The sequence below is a fragment of the Anser cygnoides genome, chromosome 1 (genome assembly GCF_040182565.1).
Source record: "Anser cygnoides isolate HZ-2024a breed goose chromosome 1, Taihu_goose_T2T_genome, whole genome shotgun sequence".
In the NCBI taxonomy this organism is placed as follows: domain Eukaryota; kingdom Metazoa; phylum Chordata; class Aves; order Anseriformes; family Anatidae; genus Anser; species Anser cygnoides.
Genome location: NC_089873.1, coordinates 90,261,720 through 90,289,169, shown reverse-complemented (window position 1 = coordinate 90,289,169; position 27,450 = coordinate 90,261,720). Strand labels below are relative to the sequence as shown.

At 40.0% G+C, this 27,450-nt stretch overlaps 1 long non-coding RNA gene across 1 annotated transcript in view; it reads left to right on the top strand.

Annotated features, from left to right (window-relative positions):
• The first annotated feature begins 9,550 nt into the window (after positions 1–9,550).
• LOC106039471 (uncharacterized) overlaps positions 9,551–27,450 on the top strand; it is a 185,896-nt gene continuing 167,996 nt past the window's right edge. The window contains exon 1 of the long non-coding RNA XR_010833467.1: positions 9,551–9,897. This is a non-coding gene — a long non-coding RNA (uncharacterized lncRNA). The remainder of the gene's footprint in view (positions 9,898–27,450) is intronic.

Here is a 27,450-nt window from a genome sequence, read left to right as displayed (position 1 = left end):
CTGCCAGAGAAAAGAGGCAATTTTTTTTTTTTTGTGATAGCCATCTGGGAAACAGTCCTGTTCTCCAATTCCACTCTGCACCCCTCTGGGCAAAGCAAATCAGCATGGTATTAGGAGAGGAAGGGACTGCTCTGTGGATCAAAGCCTTCCTACTCACAGCTCATCCTGGAGCTGATTTTTTTTTTTTCTCTTCCTTGGAAGAGGGCCAGAGAGTTTATTCCAATGTTTGAATTGGGAGCAGTGGATTGTGGCCCCTTTACATGTGCTGCTGGGGCTGGCTGCCATAGTGGGCCTAGGAAGATGGTGGTTTCCAAAAGATAGTAGGCTGGGAGGGGTGGGACAAGAGGGTCTGAAGGGAATGAGTCCCTCTGATGCCAGGGACTTGTAATTTTGGAGGCCTTTTGGACAGGGGAGGCTGAGAGAAGAGTGCAGGAGGTTGTGGGCTGCAAGACCTGGGCAAGGAGCGTGGGCAGCTTTGTGCCTGGCTTCCCCAGGGCAGCCATGTCATCTGCTTCCATCCGTGTGGGCTCCCTGTTGTCATGTTATTTAAATTACTTTTGCAGTTGAAATTGTGATTCCCCTGGGTTTGTTCTTTGGGATCACCTGCCCATGAAAACCTTTTCCCTAAAAATCCCCCAGCTGTTGGCTGAGACTCATCTGTCCCTTCTTCTGTCTGCAATGAGTTTGGCAAATAAATTCTATGCCTCCAGTACTACCTGATGTGGCGATAAATAATGATTTGTCCCTGAAGCCAGTTAAAATAAATACATCTTAAAATGTTTAATTAAAAATCAATCAAACAGCTCATATCTACATTTCTTTCCTTCAGAAATACCCAGGTTTAATTTCAAGAGCATAAATAATCTTTTCACTGATAACATTAGTGGAAGGTCATTATATACCTTTTTCCATGTAGGAATAAAAATAGCACATGAGTCCCCCTACCCCCCACAAATAAACAATGTGTGCTTGCATGATCAGTCAAGGTAGCAGTATGTGAAGTTTCTATATTTAAAGAAATTAAGAAAAAACATTCAACTTTAATTCAGATAACTGAATATTACCAAAATGATTGGGTAATAGCTTCTGACAAATGGACACTGTTTTGCCATTAGTGTTTGGCTTCCATGGAGGCTCCCATGAACTTTCAAATGAAGTCAGTCTCTTGATTTCAGTTTTTGCAGGTGGAGAATCTGGGACCCAGTATGCGGAGGTGACTAGCCTAGGATTTCTCAAAAGCTGTTGAAACTAAAGCAGAGTCCCTGAGTTCCCACCTTGTCCATTTATTTTAGGCAGCTGTCTAATAGTGTATCCTTATTTGTGTTACCATAGCACTTAGCAACCTCAGCGAGGGTCAGGGCCAGGGTGTGTAACCGACAGTCAGCATCCATCCCCTGACTTGTGTGTCTTGCAGTTTAAACCAGCTCAGCGAGAAGAGGGTGGAGAAGTGTTGAAGTGGCATACATAACACCAGACCTCAGGGGAGCGAGCAACTTGTCTAGGAAACTCTTGAATTTCAGCCACTGGACAATGGCTTCTACTGTGGCATTATTGAGATGTGTAACCACCGCCGTGGGGTAAACCTGCAGCCCGCTGGCAGGAGGCTGGTGGAGGGAGAGCAGCCCATCAGCCAAACGCATTACATGCTGCCGGCAAGAGCATGCTTGGTCTGCTAACAAATGTACCACGTGCACCTCTGAAACCTGTGGTCATGTGGCAGTTTAACACAACACTTGGGTGGGTGGTGTGTGTGGGTTGCTCGTGCTTTCTTTTAATGACCATATTTATTGTTAATGCAAAGCCAAAAATGGTACCTTAGTTGTAGAAATGCAGCAATGGTTCGGCTATGTAACAGTTAACTGAAGATATCTACTAGTAGGAAAAGAGGGAGTTCCTCTCTCTTGGTATTTCTAGCACCTCTTGTTTTCTTACAGTTGTTGCAAGACAATAACTTGAAAATGTATCTCTGCTCAGTGGTTACAATTCTGTTCTTGTAATTTTTAAACAGTAACTGTTCATTTGATAAAAGATCTCCATGTTCTAATTAATTGAAAACAACAGTCCTCAACAGAGGTATTTTAGATAGCTCTAGTCATGAGCAACTTGGTTAGCTGCCTAGCTGCTAATTTAAACAAATAGAGTCATGCTCATTCAACATCAAAAATGCAGCAAGTCACTAAAAAGAAGAGGAAAAAAATTTGTTCTGAAAGCTTTGCAGTAAAAATAAAATAATGTGTCAGATTCTTCCCTTCCCTCATGGAGTCAGACGGCAAGAATCCCCTGCTCCACCATTCGATTTATTTTTTTTTTCATTTTTTGTTTCATTTGTATCCATTTCCCTGAAATCAGCTGTAGTTGTGCTCTCTACCAAACCAGAGATAACTAGCTGAAGTTCATTTAACATGAAAATCAATGTGTTCTGTAAGTTAGCTGTGCTAACTTGTGTCTATATTTGCAGTGTGTCGATATTTGCAGGGGTGGGTTTTATATGGTATCTCTGCTCAGGCATCTTTCCGTCACTTGATAGGAGTCTTTGCTTTACAGCTTTTAGGGGAAGGTAGGCTGCTTTAAAGGAGCAAAGAGGATTTAGCAGGAGAAGACTGATTCTAGGTGAAGAGCAAGCTGTACACATCTGCTCTGATGTGGTGTTTATGCAGTGATTACACATATATAACTAGGTGAGACTTGTTCCAACCACAAGTACTGCTTGGGCAGTAACAGTTGTCAGTCTCCCTGACGAGGAGGAAAGGGGGTGCTTTCAGCCTGTGTTTTCTAGGTCTGAGGACAGCCTGTCCTTTCCAGGCTTAACTCTCACCACCTGCATTCCCCTACAGCACTCAATTATCCATTAAGTTTTTTTTTTAAGAGAAACAGAACAGCAATTAAGCCTGGTACAGCAGTGCAAAAGCAGTGGAAGCCCTGGGCTTGCTGAGAAATCTATCCATAAATGAATTAACTACACAAATAATAAAATGTATACATTCCCCAAATAACTTGATTTTCTCATTTAGTTAATTGAGTTGATGGTTGCTCTGGGATGGAATAGTAAGTCATTCAGTGGCTGTTAGAGTAAATATCACTTTGACTAAATATTTTCAAACTGTCTGTATTTTTTTTTTAAACTTGGAATTTACCACAGAATTAAAATAGTTTATTTATGTTTTTTTTTTTCCTCAATATTTTAGGAGATGAAGGTAAACTAAATTTCTTTTACAATTCCCAAGTTCAGCTGAAATATAGGGGCTATAAATAAGTACTGTTGAGCAGTGAAGTAGGGTCCTTATTTCACACTTCAGAGAAATGCTGACAGGGTTGACAACTTTCAAAATGATGACACACATAAAACTGCTGTGCTTGGATAACAAACCCAGGTATTGCTCATGGTCTAAACACACTTGTTTTGAGTCTACGTGAGTTTAGGGCCCTAATATAGGGGAAAATTGAAGAGAACAAGCAAGCATTGCTGAGATGATTTCTCCCTAAATGATGTGAGAAAGTTAAAGACCTGAAGCAGCCTCTTTTTCTTTTTTTTTTTTTTCCTCCAGCTTATTTGAGCTTCTCCCTTCCTCCCTCTTTTTTTGTCACGTCATTCTTTTCTCCTCTTCCTCACTGTTTTCCAACAAGTTCTTCATGATAGAAACCCACACATACCAAATTGCTGGGCTGTTTTGTAACCTTCAGTCTTAAAAGTCTAACTTACCCTCACTTTAGGACAGAAAATTGACCCCTCAGTCAGTGTCCAACTTTGTTTCACATTCTAGTGACTCATGGACAGTTTCACACCAGCCACTGAGCACCAATAAAATATCTATCTTTCCCACTGCTGTATTTTCTTGTACTAAAGATGGATAAGTACAGTATTCTTATACTACTCAAGCATCTCTTTTTAAGAAGGCTAGATTCCTTTTTGTGTTAGGCCCAAGTGAGAGGAGATTTGACAAAGATTTCAGTTCTACTCCAGTCTCTAGAAGTTAGGTAATGCTCGATGATCAAAAATTTCCACATTGGGATTTAACAACTACAGACACTATTAAATGCTTTAAAAATAAATCAATAAATAATAAGTCATAGAAAGAAAAACAGGAGAGTAGCAAGGTTAAAAAACCAGGTGGTAGATGCCTTTTTCTTTGAGAGAAATAAAATTAGAAAGGTGCTCTTGCTCTTTGTTTACTTGGAATCATTAATTGAACTGGTCCTTTCGTTAAGGAAATATTTCAAGCAAAAGGTAATAGCTGCAGTGCTGTTTGTCATTAGCTTGTACCTGCCAATAAACAAGAAAATCCATCTGTTATGTGGTCACTTTCCTCATGGACTCTCGAAGACATGTTCCACATGTCAGCGTTCATAGGGAAAATCAGGAGACTGCCAGGCCACCCAAGTCCTTTGCAAATAGAAGATTTGTTTGAAGAAACCAAGAGCAGGTCCGAGCCAACAGTCCTATGCACAGCAGCACTTTTCAATTTCTTTCTGTTGTGTTATTAATTTACCAGCAGAACTTTTTCTCTGCTGTTTCCATTCTCACCCTTTCCTCGTATTACTTGGCACCCTTATAGAAATTCCATTTCTGCTCAGTCCTGTACTTACTTTTCTACCCCTTGTTGTTCTGCTGTTTGTTTTTCTTTTCACTGTTATATTTCCTATTGGCACCGGTGATGCAAATTAGTGGATGTGTTTGGAGCAGGACCATTTCAGATGCTTATGGACATGGGAACATTTGTCTTCAAGCGAAAGGGCAGGCTCCCTAATTTTGTGCGTTGTTGAGGCTTTAGTTATTTTTTTAATCTTTTTTTTATTGGATTTGATCTTCAGCAGATTCAGCAGATGTTGCAAAGCAAATAAACCATATGCAGTGGTTGTTAGACATTACTCATGGTGTAATCCCTTTATCCAAATGTAGAAGTTAAAACATATGAAACCATATCCTTAAATAACTGGAGAAGTTCAGTACATATTCAGAGAGCCACTGTGACTAATCCACTTCATTATCTGGTGTAGCCCACCGTCTCTTAAGGAAGGTAGGCAGACAGAAAGAAGATGGATTCATGACTACGCTTTTAAATAAATGTAAACTAACCACAAAGGGTCAAATTCACTGCTGATGTAACACTGCTGACTTCAGTGGATTTACACTAGGGATTTATGTAGTCCTTTCTCTAATATGTATTTTCAGGAGGGAGGAAGATGTTTTTTTATATAGATTCAGCACAAGGTCTGCTGGCACGTAAACAAACCAAACAAAGAATTGTTCCCTTCTCAAACATCTGTTAGCATGACTGTCCAAGTCTTGTGTATCTGCCATAGGTTGTTATAATATAGCTGTGTTACATTAACAAAAATGCAATAACCATTTGGTTTCTACTTTAAACAAGAACTTAAGAAAATGACTTTCAGGTGAAGGGAGTGGTGATTTGGCAGGGCTCTCTTGGCAGAGCTGTGGATTACACATGAGGGAAAGTTGTTTGGTGGTGGAGTAGACAAATTGCTTAACAATTAATAAAAACAAGGCCTTGTGTTTCTATATGACAAGGTGCTGTGTGGGAATCATCTTCTACCCAGCTGCTCTCCACCAATAAACTCTGATCAGTTCTGTAGGTTTTTTAATTACATGCAGTAAAGTAAAACGGAGCTTTAAAACAAGGGTAACATCTTGCTTGTTTGCACAAAGAAAATGATACTGCATTTACAAGGGTTACAAACTTGACTGGTTTACCTGGACTGCACAACCTTGCCTTTAAAAGCCTTGCAGTCTTTAGGGCCCAACATCAGTCTGAGCTGAGTTTTTGCTGAAGTAAAACTGGGTAAGCCATTTTAAACTATGTCAAGTCCTGCTCTAGGAAATTGCCTTGACTAAATCTGAAACCAAAACAAGAAAAAATGATGAGAAGAAAGGAAAAAACAAATGTAAAATAAATACTTGGGGGGGGGGGGGGGCGGACGACACGACACGGACTATGGTTTTTGCTTCATGCTCTCAAGTCTTAGAAGTTTCTTTAAAAAAAAAAAGTTTATTTGGGGATGCTGATAACATTTCTACATCTACATAGGCTAGATGGAAGGCTCATTTTGTTTTGCAAGTCTGCGTGTGTGTAATTGAACTGTAATTACCATTTTTAATTTGTGTTTTTATGTAGTTCTTCAGTGGTTCCATTCACCTATCCACTGCCATGCTTCTTTACACTTACTGACTCTGTCAGAGTTGCTTCCTGCATAAGCTTGGTTTATGGCTAATAATTTCTCTATTTTCTTTTTTCTCTAAGTGCTTTTAATGTTTAACGTAGAAATCTATTATAAGATCAGCTGCATCTGTTTAGGACATGTATAGGGTCAATTTTCATCAGAATCAGAGCAGATTTAACATCTTGTTAATGTAAACAATTCTTGTTTTACAAAGTGACTGACACGCTACAGGCCAAAGTGTGATGTAAAGTAATAGAAGACTCAAGTAATTTCTTCAAGTCAGAGGTGTGTTTTGGTGTTTTGTTTTTTTTAACACGTTTTTCTTCTGATGAGCATATATGGGAACATAGTTCTGCAGCATGCTTCTTGCATAAGAGACCAACTTTGTCTTTGCAGCCAATCACTCAAGTGGGGAAAAATTTGTCTTGTTGCCCGTAAAACAGTGTATGGGTTTATTCTGCTGATAGTTGTGCAACCCAGCTTCCTTCTGCGAGAGTGTCGTATCATCTGCTCTGGTGCTGTTTGCTCTTTGTGTTATCAGTTACATTGTGCCTCTGAGATGTCCCTCCTGAAGTATAACCAACCAGTTTTGCTCTCTTCCTAAGAATGCTTTGGATGTCTCATTGAGTTCTGCAACTATTCCTTCCTGAAAGCAATTTTTCTAGCAAGGTTTGACAGTACGGACTGTTTCCCTTGGGTGGGGGAGGAATTTTCTTGGAATTGCTGTACTGTCAGCAGATGTCAGCTTTTTGAAAAAGAAATCGAGGTTCCTGGATGCATTTTTACTTCTTTATATAGCATATGCGATTCTCACTACATTGACAATGTTTTATCAGTGGCAATTGGAAGTAAGACACTGTAAGTATTTCCTTTTCTTGGAAAATATAATTGAATATATGCCCTAAAAAGCCAGCATTTCCCCTAAATTAATCCCTAGTTGTTTTGTGCTTGAGATCATGCTGTTCCTCTGTGAACAGCTACTTTCCACTTGAAATTTAAAGACGCAGGTTTGGGGCAAGACTTTAGCACTCTGAGAAAAATGGTACAGCTCTACAAATGAAAGTTCTGGAAACCTTGTGAAAGTTTTAGAGATTGGATTTGGCACAGAGCTGGAAGCTGATGTGATATTTACTTTGACCAAGGATGTTGTTTCTTCTGTAGCAGTCGGAATCAATAGGACTGGAATAAATACTCCCTGTTCTGCATCATCATAAAATAACCATTTTCAATTTACCTTCCCCATATTACTCTAGAATTATTATTTTAAAAAGGTTTCTCTTGGGCTTGATAAATTAACCGTTTTCTTAATGTTAAAAGCTGCTAAATTTGCACCTAAATTAGAGAAGACTGAACACTTGTGTGTCACGTCTGGAGTTTACAGAACCTCCTAACTGTAGAGTTCTGTCTCATTATAGAGAAAATGTAGCAAGGCAGATCTCAGCTGATGATCTACCTTAGTAAATCTCACATAAAAAAAAAAACTGCTGAGAAAGGTTGAAGGAAAGTAAATAAAGAAAATCACTTCTGGGATGTAGATTAACGTAGGGATTGATATGTCTCCATTTAGTTAACACATTTGTATACAGAAAGGAATGACTTGTGCTGTGTTACAGTGATTTATTGCACTGATTTCAGGTAAGTTTATGCATTGGCTGTATGGATGTGTAGGAGGCCATGAGGCAGTGCAGCACCCTGCAGTATCCTGGCTCCAGATCTGGAAGGAGAAGGGTTGCTTAACCTAGCTCTGTAAGAGCTCTGCCACAGGAGAAGCCAGGACACACCAGTGAGTGTAACTAGCACCCTCCCAGATTGGTGTCCCGATGTCCAGGGTCCATGACAGTGTGGGTCCTCCTGGGGTGTGCCAATTCTTTGCAATTACAGCCTCTAAACAGGATCCCAAAGAAGGTTTTGCTGTTAATTAAATAGATGTTAAGCTGTTGAAGGCTTGTCTATAACCATCTGCTCTCCTTGCCTGCAGCAATAATGTCAAAAGTTTCCTTATTTTATGCGAACGCTTTCTTATCTTTCTAAGATGAACTTGATTTTTCTAATCAGCTTATTGTAATACAAATGGTTTTGAGATGAAAAGAAACAAACTACTCTTAACTGATACAAACCTTTAGGTTGTCTTTAAGTTAAATATATATGACTAAACACTACCTTTTGTTTTGTTGACTGTTCTGAATTATAGTAAGGTATATCAACTTTCATAAGACATTGAGATTTCAACCATAGACCTGAGAAGGTGGGAAGTTAGGCTGCTCCATCAGGATTTCAGATATCTCCTGGACTGTTGAATCCAGGTACTTACTCTCATATTTTTGATAAAACATCAAGCTGTCGCTTACAGGCAATTAAGTTTCTTCTTTCTTGTGCTCCTAGAATACTCCTAGGACTCCAGCCCCAAATTTTGTATATTAAACTTACTCAGAGTAAGTTGGCGCCCATTTGCTCTCAAGTAAATGTTTTCTTTATCTCCTACCTACATACCTACCAGCAGGTTGGCTGGGGCTGATTTACACTGTCAAACTTCATGGTGAGTTGCTGGGCTGTCACTGCTGCATTTCTGTGCTGCTGCATTCCACCCTGGTGTGTCACCAAGATGAGACTCAAATAGATCCTCACAGGCACAGAACTTAATTACAAGTGGTATTTTACTTGAATTTATATGCCTGTATGTCCACCGAGACACTGAAGAAAGCAGTATACTACATATACTACATACTACTGTATACTACAAGTAGTATAGCAATAAAAGTAGTTGGTGATAAGGATGTCTGTAGTAAGAAATAGTCAGTGTGGTCCTGATTCTCCCCTCCTAGGTTTAACCTGTTGTGTTCAGGTGGCTTGTAAAATATCTGGTTTGATTTGTTTTTTAAATTCTCCATGAAGTCTGGGTCTGCTATTAGCAAAATTTTTTTTTCTCGGATGCTTGCTTTCTTAGTTAAATTCTTGTAAATAAGAACATTTAGGAGTCTACTAATCACCAGCAGCAGCTAGTATATTTTTTCAATCAAATAAATCCGTTTAGATGTATTTGAAGGATGACTTTACGAGAATTTTCATTGATGCCTCTGCAAGCTTTCTGCAGTAAATTTTACTTGAACCCTTGTCAGTTCTCTTGGGCAAACAAGGCTTTCCTCCTCTGACTAATAACATATTGTATTGAGATATGTACATCACTCAGAAGCAGTGAACCTGCTAAATTTATTGTGTTCTGCTGAGTACAGGATTTGTGCCTTTACAGGGGAAGTTATGGGCCAACGCAGACTTCTCTAAACATTTTTTTTTCTTTAATGTAGATTGATCATGTGATATCAGCCCATGCCAATGTACTATAGAGCTAAGAACTTGCAATGCTACAGATTAAACTGGTGAAATGTGGTGGGAACAAAAGTTCATGACAAGTTCTGATTGCCTACTAACTTAGAAATAAATAATGCAGGGATTGCAATTCACAGAAACAGAGGAAAAAAATGTGGAATGACTGGAGAGAGTTGTCTGTATAATAATAATAATAATAAAGTATTTGTAAATCACTTTATGTGTTACAGGTGCACACTTCTCTGTTGTCATCTGGTTTTACAGAATGGATTTTACATCTCTGCATCAGTGTCTCCTAATTGTTAAGAGGGAAAAGACAAGAGGTTATGCAGGAGCACTACAAATCCAAATTCCTAAAAATATGAGGAGATACCCAAATCAAAAGCAGTATGCAAGGTATGTCAGTTATTCTCTAAATCAGTCCTTAACCAAAACAATGAAGTTGCTGAGCAGAGGCTTAACTAAAATACACCAAGTCTGTAGTCCCACTTTTTTTTTTTTTTCTCTTAGAGAAAAAATTCTCTTGCATCCTTTCAAAAAAACACACCAATGAAATACACAACTGGAAACACAAGAAAACTTGGAAACAGTAGAAGACACTTCATGCATTTAAGAGGTGCCAAAGCAGCTCAGTTCTCAGAGGCTTCAGGCAGTTCTTGACTCAGACTTCCAAAGGCGACTTCTGCCCTGCCAGAATGGCAGGGGAAAGTCTCTCCTCATCCTGAATGTCTTCTTATTGTCCCAGGACTTAGAAATCTATATCGCTAAATCTTATGCTGATAGCCATCTTGGGAGTCTTCTTCCTCTTGTGCCAGTTCATGGCTCCTTGTCTGATCACCAAGAAATAAGTTGAATATAAGAGTTAGCTGAGTATCAAGAGGCAATCTGTAGACTTCGAACAGCCAAAAAGCAATTGTCCCCATATGTTTCAACTTTTATGCTGGGAGCACCACGCTGTTAATCTGTCACGGAGACATTTGAATGATTTCTGCTGCTTTCTATCTCTGCATTTACACTGTGGTGGTGCTGTGAATGTTTTTGCTGTTCTGAAGTGCTGTGTTAATTCAGATTGCTTCAACAAGGATTTTGTGCGTTTGCTGGCTCTCTTCTGTTGCACAGAATATCTCTGATGTTTTATTCAGCAAAAAGTAATCTTCTCTTATGTCACTCCTTTGTTGAATTTGTAATAAGGGTCTATAGATGTAAGCAACTCTGAACTGAAAAATCTCTATAACAAAGTGAAAAATGCAGGATTACTATAAAAGGGAGGAATTTCCCACATCTTTCTGTCATGGGTATTCCCATAAGATGCTCCCTGTGCAATCTATATGTACTTTCTTCAGGCTATAAATCCTCAGAAGTATTTTTATGGTGATGTATTAGCTCTGACTTCTGGAGAGGACCTAAGTTTCATTTGCCTGGAAGCTTTTATTACAGGTGCCTTTGGAAGGGTGATGGCTGAAGATACAAATCAAAAATAGAGGTGGAAAAGAATTACTACTTGTCAGAGACCCTTATCTTTCCTGCCAGTCTACAGGAATCTGTAAAATGGCCTAGATTACAGATCAATAATAGAATGCTTGCACTCAGTTAAGAAAGACTAAAAACCCATAAACTTTAAAACAGTATTGATAGTGAACTGGTCAATTCCTGAGACCTGAGCTTTACTGCTCTGGTATTCCAGCTGAGATCTGTGGAATATTTACTTTCTTATAAATCTTCAGTAGATGGTGAGCTAGCTGGTCTGGTAGTCTTACCAACCTTCTACACTGGTATCTGTTAAAATGTTCTAAAAGACTCTGCAAATGCAGTACTTTCCTAATATATTTTATTGGTGACATCCATTGTTAGAGAGCTGCTAATGGACTGTGGAGCTATACGTGGGAGGATATTAATGGTGTCTTGAAAGGGAATAAATACTAGCACATCTGAGAATGTCTTTTTTTGATAACATTTGACTTGACTTTTAGATTGAGAGATGAGTCTATGTTATGTTGGTGAGATTAGCACAGTGCTTGGACAACTTTACACATTTGTTTTTAAAATTCTGCTTTGACTGAATTGAGTAGTTGTAAGTGTGGTGGAAGTTTCCAGTTCTGAGGCATGGCTGGATGTACAGATTCAGAGGAGTTCATGTATGATATTTCTGCTAAAGGTGGAATGTTATTTTACTTTTTTGCAGCTCTTTGAGCTGTTTTGGATAATCTTTAGAATGAATTTTACATAAAAGGTTGCTCAAAGAGGGGGGAAAAAACACATTTCTCAGCTTAGATAAACATGTTGTGTTCCTACACTTCTACGCTGGCCCATTGATGTTATTGCAGAAAGTTAAGTAAATTTAACAGATCTACTATTACGTGTTTTGAAAATATAGTCTGGTGTGATCATGGTGCCATAACTAAAGGTCTTAAGAGCTTTCAAAACATCATCCTCTGCTCCTTGATAATCGGTGCAGGAGAACCAAGTACCTTCAAATGTCAGGACTGTGCTCACTATGCTAGATGCTTTCTGACAACCAATCCTGGCACTGGGAATGAGCTAGGGCTTGCCACATTTATTTATATTTACTGCCTAGAAAATCACAGTGGAAATTATAGGTGACTAGATGCTTCAGCTTCAGAAAAGCTGAAAAAAAAATCGTGTGGAATATTCAGGAAATCTGCATCCTAAAGGACACAGGAGTCGGACTGGCCTGTGACATGGGCCAAGCCAGAAGCTGGGGTGACCCAGCACAACCTGCGCTTACCCACCTAGCATGAGTGCCAAGTGGGCAGAGTAGGGTGGTGACGAAGTGGTCCAGAGGCAGCCCCAGACACTGCTGGGGATGAGGCAGGGCCAGGCTCCCTCGGGGAGCTGGAGACAAAGCTACAGCATGGGTCTGGTCTGAGATGAAATGGGCTCAGGGTGGGGGTGCCTGTGCATGGGTCCTGGCAAAGCCCAGTTGGGTAAACTAAGGCTTGCAGGTGCCCCAGAGGCCCAAGTGCTACATCAAATAGAAAGCATGCCTTAGGCAAAGTCTTCTGTAATATTTATTCTTTTCTGCATTGTCATTCATGGTACTGTGGATGTTGTATTTTCTGTGTGTTTACTAAGCATGAGTGAACATGACTAGATGAAGACTTACTGTTGTCTTATCTTTTTAAGTGCTTGCTTGTTCGTTTCTTTGATTATCCCTGCAGGCATATTAATACAGGACTTGTACCTTTATACTTTATCACTGTAAGGTGTATGTGAAACTCTTACAAGATAGCTGGTGATCTATTTTGCATAGCTACGTAGTGACAGCAGGACTTCAGAATTATAGGAGAAGCAGCAAGAGTCTACTGTAATATTTATAATGCCCCTGTAAGAGCTCTGCAACATCTGGAAAAGTCACGAGAGGAATGTTTGTGGGGCAAACAGGTTTTTCATAAGCATTATAGGGAAATTCAGGTTGTAAGGGATCTCAGGAGGCCTCTAGTACAACTTCTTGCTCAAAGCAGGGTCAGCCATGGGATCAGACCAGGTTGCTCAGGACTTGTTCTAGCCATGTTTTGAAACCCTCAGGTGCTGGAGATTGCACTGAGCAACTGCTTCACTGCCCTATGGGGAAAAATTTCTCCTTAGTTCCAGTGTGAACTGCTGCTGTTTCTTCTCCCTACTGCCTCTCATACTCCCACCATGTGCCATTCTGAAGAGCTTGGCTCCATCTCCGTGACCTCCCTGTAGGCAGTGGAAGAAGCTGTTGGGTCCCCTCAAAGCCATCCCTTCTCCAGGTGGAAGAAGCCCCAGTCCCTCATCCTTTCCTCCCAGGATATATGCCGCAGCCCTTGATCATTCTGGAAGCTCAGGGTGCTGTTGGCTCTTTCATGTTTCACGTTTCCTTCCAAGCTTCAAAGTGCCTAGGAGGTGGCACACTCCTCTGTGTTTGTTGAAAAAGTGTCACCTCTACTTAGGTGCAATTTTCCCTCACACCAGATTAAAAACTGCCTGAGAGTTTTTGTTAGCTTTCACTAATAAGCACTAATAGCATCATACAGCATCTGGAACATAAATCCATTTAGGATCTGGGTAAAGTCAAAAGAAGAAAAAATAATACTGAAGATAAAAAATCAACAAAATTTCTAACATAACACCTGTGCAAAGTCTTAAATGGAGTAGAGCTAAAAGGGTTTATTATGCCAAAATAATTGCAGAATTGGTAGATAAAGTCCTAACTTTTTGACATGATGTTCATCAGTTCTAGTCTGAAAAAGACCACTAGAAAGAAGTCCTAAGACAGAGTAATGCAGACTCCCAAGTGAGAGCTAAAGCTGCAGATGATGTTTCAAGGGTTATAAATTAGATGGTTTCAGTTCATTCAGTTAAGGACATGATGTGTACACTGCAGATGAACTTTGGTAAGAAGACGTGAGCCAGCCAGAAACGGATTGAATTACTTGTAGTCTCACAGGAGGATCTTGTCTTTTCGTGGAGACTCCAGGCACTTGGGGGTCAGTGTGGAACAGTTTATGCAATGTCCTCTTGGCTGTGCACCAAACCATCAAACACTTTCCACTGATTTTCATTGCCATTGCTTGCTTAACCTTCACCAGCCCCAAGATGAGCAAAGCAAAATAAAAAAAGAGAGAGAAACAGCCCAGATGTAGAAAAGTGGCCAGATGTTTTGGTGAGACTGAGATGTTCTCAATAATAATGCTCTTTTGTTGCCACAAACATAAAAACTACTCTCGTGCATTGAAGTTTTCCTTGTCTCAGACCTTTGTTGTTCCCTTTCAGACATATATACACTTCTGAAATTGCATGCCACATTTCTTTGTCGTGGGCTTCTGCACCCAACTGTAGCAAAATAGTTTCTAAACAGTGAGCAGCAAGCCTTGTGAGTTACTGATGGCCTCTCTGGTTCAGATATTTTAGAGCTGCTCACAAGTTTTCAGAACTGCAGTTCTCACAGAACTTCATACGTATTCACAGATTCTCAGCAAATATTCATGTAAGCTGTTGTTTGTATTTATTAAAATAAAAACTACTTTAGCTAGATGATCTGTAGCCTCTGAACATTATTTTTTTTTAATCAATTTAGTGCCGTTAATGGGAGATATAGATCTCATTAATAAAAATGGGCATTTCAGGCTATGCAAATATGTATAGCCAAAGAACCTCCTGAAATAAGTTATTCCTTAGATGTCTTATAACCCTTGACTTCCTGCCTGTTAACAAATAACTCCATCTCAGATCAGAAAAAAAAAATGCAATTTAGATAGACACTTATCCCTAATTGGCAAGCCTGCAAAGTACAAAGTTAAAAGTGTAACAAATAATTCAAGAACAACAGGCAGAATACACTTACATCCAGAGTATCCAATTTGATGTCAAAGAGCAAACTTGACACCAAAAAGCTTAAGTTAATTACAAATTAACTCCAAGTAAAAAGATCATTTGGTGAAATAAAATAATTTGGCTGCCTTGGGATTATTGTCTGGTTCCACTGATGTGGTTTGGTACCTTTCCCAATGTTGTAGAGATTGTACCTATTTAGCAATCATGTGAGAAAAGGCTAGTTCTTGAAATAGATGACCGACTGCAACTGTACCTTGGCTTTGCCATTCACCCCACACAGTATGTGTTGTGGGGTGAAACTTGCATGTGCTTAATGTATGTTTCTTGAACGGTGTGTTGGCTGTGGATCTTCTTTTCCTTTGGTAGGATTTGGCATGTACTGGACCTGGAGACTTCTCAGGTTCTTGAGAGTCACGTACCAAGCTGCAGTGTAAGGGTAGCAAAGTCATATCTTAATCTACCAACAACTAAAAGGCAGAGAGGTAAGTGTACAAGGGAAAGAATTGTGCTGAGCTGGGCTGGAGGTGATATTGCAGGTAGCCACATGGGTGGAAAGTTAAGTTTCGTCCTCAGAATCAGGACTGGAAGATAAAAGCAGGAGACAATGTCAGTACACCATGTCTTTCAAGGCAAAGCAGACTGCTCCTGACTGCCTCTTAGATCAGCTTCTATCCTCATAGCCCATGCAGATTTTACTGCTTTGAGTTCCTTCATAGAGAAGCATAGAGGGAAGAGGTGTAAGTTGCATCTCAGGGTGTACAGGTGAATATAGAACAGTTTGTCAGGATGCAGTTTATATTTCAGCCTTTTCAGTTGATGAGCAACACCAGTTCAGCATCTCACATTTTTTGGCGCTCAGCTTGATCATTCTCTTGGTATTTGTCCCTCAAGTGAGTGTTTGTATAAGTTCACACAATTGGAATTTACTTCCTTTTCGTTACGTTTTAAATCTAAGCTGTATTGTTAAGTCTTTACTTTTGCATTTTACCAAAAGCAGCTTTGCTTATCTTGACCTTTCCATGAATTTGTGGCTATTCTGTGCTATGAATCTCCAGCAAAAGCTCAGGTTAAATACGTTTGTACTTGTTTGAACAGGTTCACTGGCTTGTGTGAATCTGTGTGCGCGATTGCAGCTTACTTTTGTGCAGTTATCAGCTTACACGATGTTACAGTGTCTTGATGTACTGGTTCTTCTTCAAAGCTAAATGGCTGGAGCGTACTATGTGCTTTCAATCTGCTCTTGCTGAAGGTAAAACTGCCTTTGCTAAAGACAGCAGTCCTTTCCACGTGTATTTGGAGGATGCCATAAGGCTACTCGTACCAGAAACAGTCTCTCTTCTGCATTGTCTTCTAAAGGAGCAGAAGATTCTCTTCTTCACAGAGAGAGCCATTCCTGTGTTCTCTAGCTATTTGGTGGGATGTTGCCCCTGGGACAGCTGTTAATTAGAATAGTAATAAATTATGATAATGAAGAGGGGCAGAACAGAATAGAAGAGCTGAAGTCCTGTGGGAAGAAACAGAATTACTGGGATAAGGGGTCAGGGAGATCCTGAGGAACAAAAATCTTCATAAGTGACAGACACAGAGATGGGAGAATAGGTAATATGAGTGGGTAGCAAGTATTTGCTGGTTAGAGAAGGCTCTAGGCAGGTGAAGAAATAGGTGAATAAGAGTGAGGGGATATGAAGATTTAAAAAATAAATAAAAAATCTTCCGTGCTTTGAGTTTAATAAGAGGAAGTGAAATATTTTATATTTGCCACACTCGTATTTAAGGTTACTCTGAACAGGAGCCTAGTGGCTTATTGATGCATCCACGTACAGCCAAAAAACCACCATCCTTCAGGGTGTAACAGATGCATTCAGTTTTTTGCCTTCAAGGATTGTTCTTGGAGTGCTTATGGTAGTTAATTTCAAATTGAATACATCAGTTGCTCACTGAAATAATTGCTCAGATGAATGTGTCTCTACTAAGCTAGCCCTGCAGAGGTCTACAAGGAGGGTTCCTGCAGAAACATAAATGAACAAGTTTTTAAAATACTGAACTGGTAAAAATTACAAAAATGTTGATTGTTGTAGCTTCTAAAAAACAGTAGTTATTTCCACCAGAAAACATATCTGTGCATCATCAAGACAGCAAAAACTGCAAACAGCAAATTAAACAGATAAAATACTTCCCCTTCCCTTGGGATTTTTTTTTAGATGTGCTTTAACATAATTTGATTTTCAAAAACTAAGTGAAATTTTGTTCTGATAGCAGGCTTGCAATAGTTCATTTTAAAGTCTAATTTAAACAAAGAATTGGCTAAGAAGCTTAGACCGCATGTGTTTTGAAGACAACTAAGACACTATTATTATGATAAGATAAAGTGCCAGATGTGTGCAGAAAGATGTTCCTTGTTCCATTTCATTTTTTTTTAAATTGCTATTATATCATTGTCTGAAAGAAGTTTTTGAATAATTATATGTTATCTCTTGAAACAGAGAGAAGAGCTTTTCCCCCTTTATGCAGTCAGGGGTGTTTGAGTTGCACAGGTGCAATTCCCATTTTTTTTCAGTGATAGACTTCGGCCCTGTACATGCTTTCAACCAATCCAAATATAGCATTTCCCTCCTGGTTTTGAGATGTGAGTAACGTTATACATTTCCCATTTCTTGACTGCTTTGGCATCCCTCCCCGAAAGGGAGGAAAAGCTTTATAAAGTTTCCTGTGGCCCCCCAAAAGCAGAAACATCTGCTGCAGCCTTGAGCAGCTTGCTGGCCGTGCTCCATGGTGGGAAGCTGCATCTCGCTACCTGGGGAGCAATGTGGTCCCTGGGGTGGGTGCCAGTGTGTGTGATCCCTCAGGAGACAAGGAGGGAGAGGTTGGGCAGAAGGCGCTTGTTGCTGGCCCCAAATTGTCTTGCTGACAATTTGCAGCTCTGTGGCTGGGTGTGACACTGCCTTATGGTTGGGAGGCACTGAAGTATTGTGGCCTCTGAGCCTACAGTCCCCTCCTACCTTTATGAAAATGATGAAATGATGTGAATTTATTCTGACTCCAGCCTTATTGTCTTTTTTCCTTTTTTTTTTTTTTGGTCTTGTCTTTTTTTCTTTAAGTTGCCTTCTTTAAGTTAAGACAACTAAAAGGCCTCCAAATGTTTTTAAGGCTCATGGAAACATATGAGAAAGCTACCTTTTCCAAAAAAAGCAAATATTGCATTACTGTATTCAGATTACAATGAAAATGAAACAGTGAAATGCTCGTGCGTGCTTTCTCTCTGTCTTGTCTCTGACTCCCAAACTAGTTATGGCAGCTCTGCAAATTACTGCATTTCAGTGTTCCCACCAACTGTCCGCGTGCATAGTTTCAGCTCATGGCCGATCCAAACAACGCATGCTCTTTTAACCTTCAAAGAAAAAGGATTAAGCATTAGCTTATGTTTGCTGAGAGCAAGCACGCAGACACCGAGGGTTCGTTTGACTTGTGGTAATTTGCTAAGCTACAAATGAATTAAGCTTAATTGAGAACCTGGATCCTCAGTCACACAGACACAGAGTACCATTTGCCTGCAAATCTGGAGGTAATGAAATGACATCTGTGACGAGAGGAAGATGCTCTGAAAGCACAAGGCTGTTTAGGGGCTGATAGGCTTAGTGTCTCCTCCTCTGCTGCAGGCTCTTTCCTGGTGGAGGGCACGAGACTGGTTGTCTTTGTCTCCATTCCACATCACGTAAAAGTGAGGATGATAAATGACAGTTTTGTGTTTCGCTTGGAGTGTTTGGGGGATAAATGCATTGAGGTCTGGAAATGCCTCGATGACTATAAACAGTAAGAATAAGCTGTCAAAGCCAGGTAACTTAAATAGTGTAAGCCTAGTCAAGCCTCCACTAATGAGTATCAAACCAGATTTAGACCAGATATTTATGTTCTTAGGGCAAGAAAAGGACAAAACAAAACCTCAACTTTCCTGAGATCACGAAGCCTGGACATTGTTCCTTTGCATGCACACAATATCATCTTATGTGTTCCCTCACAGAGATGACATGAGTATTAGGAAGAAAATATGAGCATTGTATATCTAGCATGTGAATATTGCCAATATGCGATGCATTAAGCTTCATCAAAGTGTTTGGGGTCCAAGAGACCATACTGATATGGAAGCCACATTAGATTTGATTACTAGGTGACTTGAAAGATAGATGTAGGTATTAACGTAGCACACCTGCAGTTCTTCTCTGTGCACTTTGATCTACCAGATGATAATTTGTAATGGCATCACCTTGACCCCGGTCCACCTGCAGTTTGTTAGGCCGGCAGCCAACGTGCATCACATCTCAGTTGCTGGCAACCAAGATGTCGGTCAACCAAGAAAAAAAGTCAATTGTTATTTATCAGCAACCCTTCATCCAGGAAGTGCTGCTTGTGAGGTACTGGTGCTGCCCACTTCCACATCTGCCTTGTAAATGTCTCCGATGCTTTCTTCCCTGTCCCCCCTCCCTGGCAGTTCCCATGTGTTTGGCTCTAACAATGCCAAGATTTGGCAGTGCTGCTAATGGCAGCGGATGCAGGAAGAGCTTCTCGCCGGCACGGGCCAGGTGCCTGCTGTTCAGGAGTGGTACTCCACCGTGCTGCAGCTGCCAGGAGCTGCACTGTGGGACAGGTAGGAGGGCCACTTGTGTGTCCTGTCACCTGGCAGCCCAGCAGGAGGAGCAGCCGTAGTCATGCCAGCAAGGCAGCAATTTTAATTGAGAGAGAAGCCACTGCAGATCATTAAGCTGGTCTTAATTCATAGCTTAAAGGTAGCAGGCTTCCATTAGACTCAGAAATATTTCTATACTCCCAGTTTGACCTGCTAGGTACCTTGGGATTTTCTTTCCATCACAGACCTTCGTGAGGGCTGACCGTCCTCCCAAGGGAGCAGGCAAGGAGGGAGGGAAAATGAGAGTTAAACACTGCAGAATTTTCAGCAGACCACTTGATTTGGGCAAAGATTTTGCTTCCCTTCCCTTGGGAAAAGACAAAGCTCTGATGCCCCAGAGCCCTTCAGCTCCAAGACTTTCAGTGAAAGACTGCTGGTGAGCCCCTGGTCTCCTCCCTGCCCTCCTGTTGTTCTTTTGTTGCCAACATGTTGTTTTGAGAATATTTTCCCTCCTTTCTTTCTTATTGGTTTCTTGAGGCTGAAGATATTTGTTACCACAGTAGGAGCAAACAGGGCTTTCCGTCCTAGTCCCGGTACTGGGAGGAGAACTTTTTATACATCTGAATCCATCTGGCAACTTATCTAAGCTAAGGCAGAGGATACCGAGGTGAGCACTGTGCTGCCAGGTGTTTGGCAGAGCATGCTTCTTGCTGTGGATGATATTTTATTGGCAGTGCCTGCTTCTTTTTAACATCTTCATTCTTGCTTTCTGGTAAAGAGACAGCATTACATACACAATTTCCAAATCACCATGTTACAAATCCCTCTCTTGCTAAAGGTCAGCATTTCTGTTTCTTCTCCATTTGCACAGATGATTTTTTGGGTGTGTTATTCAGATGTAAAACACAGGTGAGATCTTTCAGGCAGTGTCAGATACAGGCCATAAACATGCAAAGAATGGAAAAATGGTCCTCAAGTCAGCTGTTTATGTCATGTGCAATGCACCCACAGTATATGGTAGAAGAGAGTTTTATGTATTTATGATGCATGTGGTATTATATGCTATAATAAATACACCTGCTACTACCCATAATGAATACACCTGCTTCTACACAGATAAAAGTACTGGTCTTTGTGCACTCCTCTCATCCTTGCCTTGCTTTCACCTTCCTTTTGTCTGTGCCCAGGGATTATCTCTGGTCAAGAAAACTGTCTGCAGACCAGGTAATTGACACCCTTAAAAGGTAAAATAGAGACTTAGCTGAAGGATAGGTTAACTAAGGTTGCAAAAGCAAGTGTTACATCAATGCAGTAGATCTTATGGGAAGTCCTGGAGGAAGTAATTTCCTGTATGTATAGCTAGAGTGCAGAGCAAATTCAAATTCAGGAAAGAGAGAGAGAAATGCCAGGCATATGATATCATGAAGGCATAAACAGATCCATATTCTAGGATGATGTCCAAACTTGTTTGAAGGTTCAGCCTTTCCAAATTGTTCCTCAGCTGGCTAAGATATTGTTATGCTTCAAATCTGAGAAATAAGCTTAAAGACTCTTCTTTTAGATGCATTACTAACATTGCATTAATACTGGTATGTATAGCTGCTGTTATATTAATAGGATGACAAGCTTAATGGCAAACACTTAACTTGGGGAAATGTTTTCAAATTTTCCTCCTTTCAGAATCAAGCTCTTCAGCACTCCTATGGTGCTGACTTGTTCCTGAGTGGAGCTTACATGGGAAAGACCTTGTTCTATTCCTCTGTTAAGATCTCTAAAATCCCACAGCTAATAAAAGAACAGTTTTAGAAATTTCAAACTAGAAATCCTGTAGCACAAAGACTTAGTTCCACACAGGCTCTGAGAAACTTCTGTGAAAGGTACAGCCTTTTCTCCTGTGAGGCACAGGGGCAGATCCACTAAACTTATTCATAAGCTACCAGCTATACTCCTGGTAGAGCACAGCAGAGCAGGAGTGGTAGGAGGGTATGGACTTAGGGGTAAGACCCTGACAGCTGTCAGCAACTTGAGTGTAAACACACATTTACTGGCAATTTTTATAGCATCTGAAGAACTAACTGTAGGAGGGATGAAACTACAAGGGCCTAGACCCACTGGTACCTCCCACAGCTGAGTGGGGCTGGGAAGATTTGCTTGCTACAGCAATGGGCAGAGCAACACTCATTGCAAATACTTTCCTTAGGAAACTTAATACTTGTTCTTGGAACAAGTACTGGTCTCACATAGCAAAATATAATCAGAGTGAAAGAACTTTCTTCACTGTTCTTTAAGCTGTTTACTATTCTTTCCAAGACTGTCCAAGCTGACAGTTGTAAACATATCTTAATAAGTTGCTCTTTAAAACAGTTGTAATTCTGTTTTGTGCAGTTAGGAGTGTAATTTTGTAATTTACTGCTCGTTTCAGAGACTAGTATTCAGAAAAAGAAGATATTTGTTCAATGATATTTAATAAGTTTATTTTAAAATAATAATAATAAAAAGAGTTTAAGGATCACTGGATTTGTAATTTCCCAGGTTTTGGAGCAACGTAGGTAAGAAATAGTAGGTAGAGAATCTAAAACTTGCATAGACTTACAGTCAGGGAAACTATAGCCAAATATTATGAGGACATCTCTGTCCTTCGGTCAGCATGTCTTAAAATAACAACAGTTGATAACGTCCTTCAGGAAGGACATCTCCATTCCCTGAAGCAATAAGATATATGACACCACTAGTGATGAATTCCTGGGGATGTGGAAGAACAGAATGCCCTTGGTTCCCCTGTTCTCCAATGTCCTCAGGCTCCCTGTGCATGTCATTATTGAGGCAAGCCTGAGGTTACCTCCTGGTTTTCTTTTCTTTAAGAATGTAAATGACAAAAAGAATCTAAAGCAATTCCCCAGCTTCAGACATGGATCTATATTTGACAGTGCAGAAGGTAATGAACTTAACTTGTGTAGGGCTGCATCCAGAACCACATAGCCCCATAGCATAGTGGTGCCCGTTATCAAGAAATGCTGTTCAATCAAATAAAAATCTTAACTGATTCTGACAGCCACCTGGTGGTGTGGATGCCATTGCCAAAAATAACAAAATATCAAGTGAAAGTGCTGATCACAGGCTGAGTCCTGCACAGAATTATGAGCTGATTATATCCCCTTGTAAAGTAAATGGTTTACTATTTACTGCTAAGCTGTAGCTTTCCAGGCCTTCTGCTACAATTAAAGCTGAGCAGATATCACCTGCCTGGCTTCATGTTTGCAGCATTCCTGAAGCATCTCCCATGCATGAAACTTCTCAGATAACCTCTCAAAATAGAAATAGCTTTTTCTCGGAGTTTTGGTGGGAATGAAGGATTCTGTGAAGTGATTTCATTTTAGCAGAATGTTTGGGCTACATCCGATGTACTTGTGGTTAAGTTTAAAGCAAATACAGTGGAGTGGCTAGGAGTCCCTGAAAGGCCATGTGCATCTGGGGTCACATCAACACCAATGCCAATAGTAGTGATAAAACAAGCACACAACTTTCAGTGAATGCTCCTGGAAATGGCAAGCCCAATCCAAATTCCTCTGTTCTAAAAAATAAGTAGAAACATAGGGCTAAAAAAAATTTAAGAAGACTTTCTTAACATAGTTTCAGCAATTAGCAAGGTGTGCTAAAGGAGTTAAAACATTCAATTTCTAAGTCACAATTTTAACTGGAGAGATATTCAGTTCTTTGTGCATTTAAATTTATGGATTGCCTGCACCATTTTATTTGCAATGGCTTATCTGGCTTTAAGTAGTTTAATTACAGGTTGTTTCAATGTTATTTTATATATTCCTTATATGGCATTTTTAAGTACCTTCCATAGAGATGTTCAAGGCATCTCAGATTGTATATTTATTCACATACAGCACAGCTATTTCATGTAGGAGACCAATTGAAAATGTACTTTTATTTCTAAGTGTACATTTATGACCTGTCTTATTTGACTAAATCACTTGTGATTTGTCAGGAGTGTGTGAGGAATATGTATCATAAGCAATTTTCTGACTTATCCTCCTTCAAAGACACAAAGCAGGAGCAAGTCCCATCTTAGATCTGTATTGAAAAGCAATCAAACTCTGCCTGCTAAAGAAGTTTAAAATGAAAATTCCTCTTTCAGTTTATAAGCAGCTTTATCTTATACCCGGTGAACTCAGTGCAAATGATTGAGTGTTTGCAGAAATGTCTGGGCTGAGGCCCAGATATCTAAGTCCTTTTGAAACATCAACCTGTCTTCTCTCATGCTTCAGCTCTGCAGCCCTGAATTAGGTGCATGGGGTCTTGATGTAATATGGGAGATTTTGGCATCTGGGGGAGAGGTCCTCTGGAAATTAAGCAGCAGCTGCCTCTGCTAGCCTGGAGTGAAGCCCTGGTCTTTTTTCTCTTCTCTGTTGAAGTCTGTAGGCATTCAGCTGTCCAAAAGCAGCAGGCTCCTCTTTCTGCTCACTCTTCTTTTCGTGGGGAAAGATGAGGCAGGGAAAGTTGGAGAGGTACCATACATGGCTGTTCACGCATTTGGGGATAAAGCACTGAAATCCATCCATCCTCATTCTTCAGGTGCACCTTCATATTCAGGATAAAGCTCTTCCAGCGTGGGTCCCTTTTCTTTAAAGCTAATTTGCTATGCAGCCAGAGATAGTTTTAATCTATAATCAGCTGACTGAAAGGCTCACCTAGGATGTGAGAGAAAGAGCTTGGGTCCCAGTGCTCTGACAAGGATGCTTGCACAAAACCTCTCTGCAGGCTCCCCTCTTCAGTCATCACTGTTATTTGAGGAGGGCTGGGGGAAGGGAAGCGGTGGGCAGCAAGTCAGTGTGGGATTCCTGCCTTTGGCATCTCTGAATTTTTAATTTGGGCTATGAAGGGCACTGAGGATGTGTGTCTGACAGCTCTGTAGAGGCTACATAGCAGCTACAGAGCAGTTTGTCCTAAGGATGGCAGTGAGTCTCAGAGGAGAAGCCCACTGTAAGCTTATGCCTCACTAATTCACTTTTGACATTTCCAAAAACAAGAAAAATCATTAATTCAGTTTTTGAATGTTAGGTCTTTCTTCAGAAGAACGCAGTAAAGCAGCCTGTGCTATCTTCAATTTCCACAGACTTTCAAAGGTCATTGAGAAGTATTGAAGAGAGCTGTGTTGTTGGATTTGTCTGGCAGGAAAAATAAACTAGTGGGAATTTAAAAATGGGCATGTTTATGGTAAAACAAAAGAAACAAAGAACAACAAACAGATCTTAGCAGACACAGGATCATTATTTGAAAACTAACTAGATCTTAATGAGTGTTTCCAACTGTGAACTGTTATGACAGACCTTTAATGGTATTACAAAGACGGTCTTTTTTCTTTGTCTGTATTTCTGCGTAGATCATGTGAGCTTGTTATCACCCATAACCCTGAAGTATAGCTGTGAGTTATCAGACAGTTCTTTGTATAATAATCTCGTAGATTATTGCTTCAATTTCAAAATCTCGTTGTAGAAGACAGTTGCAAAAGCTATGCTTCATGACTTCTCAGGTATCTGTAAATATTCTCCAAGATCTATAAGGTCTAAAATGTAATGTAAAATGTAATATATTCCTGGGGATATTTCTGCTGAATGGTAGAAGTATGCATATGGTAGAGGGAAGAATGTGTTGTCTGAGAAAGGGAAAAACACTGTATTTTTCTCCATCTGTGGATTGCAAAGTGTTGTAACAGTTACTCTGGCATTGTTCTCTTTTGGTGGCTCACATTGTGGCTCTGTCCTAGGGCTGAAATAAATGCCGTAAAATAGTGAAAGTGAGATGCTCATGCTTAAGGACACACAAATTATCAAAGCATGCAGATGTGTGTTTGAAGAGAAAATGATATGCTAGCTAGTGGGAAAAATGTCCTGAGCGATGAGGCGTGCTAGACCAGTGGTCCTGATATTGTGGCTTGGGGAAAATATGTCACTTGCAGATAGCTGATACTAACTTAGTTCAATTTTGCAGAGAAAAAAGTGAATATGGGCAGGGACACTGAACTCTTCTATGTGACTGCTACCAATTATGTCATTTCTTGAATAGCTTGAATAAAATTCCAGAAAATGCACTGTCAGGAACCCCTTTGACCAGGAGTAGCTGAAACCATTAATCAGTAAGAATCTCAGCCAGAAACCTCCATCTCATTTTATTTGATCATTTCAATGATTTAACATTTCCTTGATTGACATTTATGGCAACTTTGTCTTGGGTGTTAAATTTTTTCTAATTTAGGTTTTTAAATAATTTTACAAGTGTCAGTTACTATTTCCCTTTCAAAGGGAATCTGAATATGGGCTGCTTTTCCAAATGTTTGCTTCATCAAATCGGGAGAAGGTTTTTCACCAAGAGGTTTGTAACACACTGGAACAGGCTCCCCAGGGACATGGTCATGGCACCAAGCATGTCAGAGTTTAAGAAGTGTTTGGACTGTGCTGTTAGTCATATGGTCTGAATTTTTGGGTAGACCTGTGTGGTGCTAGGAGTTGGACTCGATGATCCTTGTGGGTCCCTTCCAACTCGGGATATTCTGTGATTCTATGAATCAACCAACACAACTGAACTAGGAGCTTCCTTCAGTAATTTATAATCATAGGATTATCTTCCTCCTGAGGAAGCCAATAGAAGAATGCTTATTGTTAATCGTTTCAACTCATGGGCATTGTTGAAAGTCACAGAGATGGCAAACGGTAGTAGCAAAGTGGCACCTGGGCTTTCTGGTTGGCCTTCTTTACCTGCCCCAGACTTCTAGGGGGCCCTACTATTCGCTTGCATTGTTCTTTGTCTTTTAACATTAACATTTTGATAACTAATATATATTAGAATCTCTCTGTAGGTTTTGGGGGATTGGTTGTGTGTAAATAATATTGAGGATTTATTAGGAAAATTGTTATGTACCACAAAAGCAAAAGTTTACAAGTTCAGTGTTGCACATTGTCAGTAAAACTACAAAAACTAAAACATGGTTTTGGAAAATAATTGCATTAGATTTAAGGTTAAAAAGCAACTACTTATTGTCATCCAGCTTTGCATTTGGGAACTACAGAGACTGTTTTCTTATTTTTTTTTTTTTTTGTCTGAATATTTCAAGATTATTTGAGCTGGGAGAAATAAAAGAAAGCTCACACTTTTCACACAGGTGTGGAGTCAATACTTTTGGAAGATCAAACTTCTTCAAGACTAAGCGATTGTTTTAAGCAACTCTTTAAAATTTTGGTTTATTAAATTTATATCCAGTAATTCAGGTTATGGGGCAGGAGGGGAAGCACGGTGACAAATTACTCTGGTAGTTTTGGTTACTGTGAGGGAGAAACCAGTGAGGGTTAGCGATGAATTGGGTCCTAAGGAAGGAGGAGTTCAAGACAGCATTCTGAGTATGGGGACAGGACAGGCAGCAAAACAGACTCCCCAGAAAACAAATGCAAAGGTGGATGAAAGACAGAAGACTTTGTACGGCAATGTGAAAGGTTTGAATTTTTTCCTACTCATAAAAAAATGCTGACTGCAATGTAGGAGCAGAGGCTGGAAAGAACAGGTGCAAAACTGAAATCTAGCTAGTGTGGGTACTCTTAGCAGAGGGCTTAGTCCCAATTTGCTTTCACAACCTTTCTGGCATGATGAGACAGTCAGACTTTGCCTTGATAATGCAGTATCTGTGCCTGGAGGGGTTAGGACCATGTGTCCATTTTGTATCACTGTTCATTTCATGTGTTGACAGGTTGCCATATGCCCTGAGGCTTTTTCTCCCATCTTTTCTCTCCCAGTTGAAGAATTTTCTTTCCCCATCTCTGTGTGAGAAATCACTTGTGCTCACCAAAATAAATAGTTTCAGTGAATTAAGGAAAATGGTTGGCAAATTTCTAAAGAGACCTTTCAGTTCCTGGTGTTGCATTAAATATTAAGATATCTTTTCTGCCCATAACTAAACTACTCTGTGTCTTTATTATTGGGTCCCATCTGATCAGTTATTCATATGATAAAAT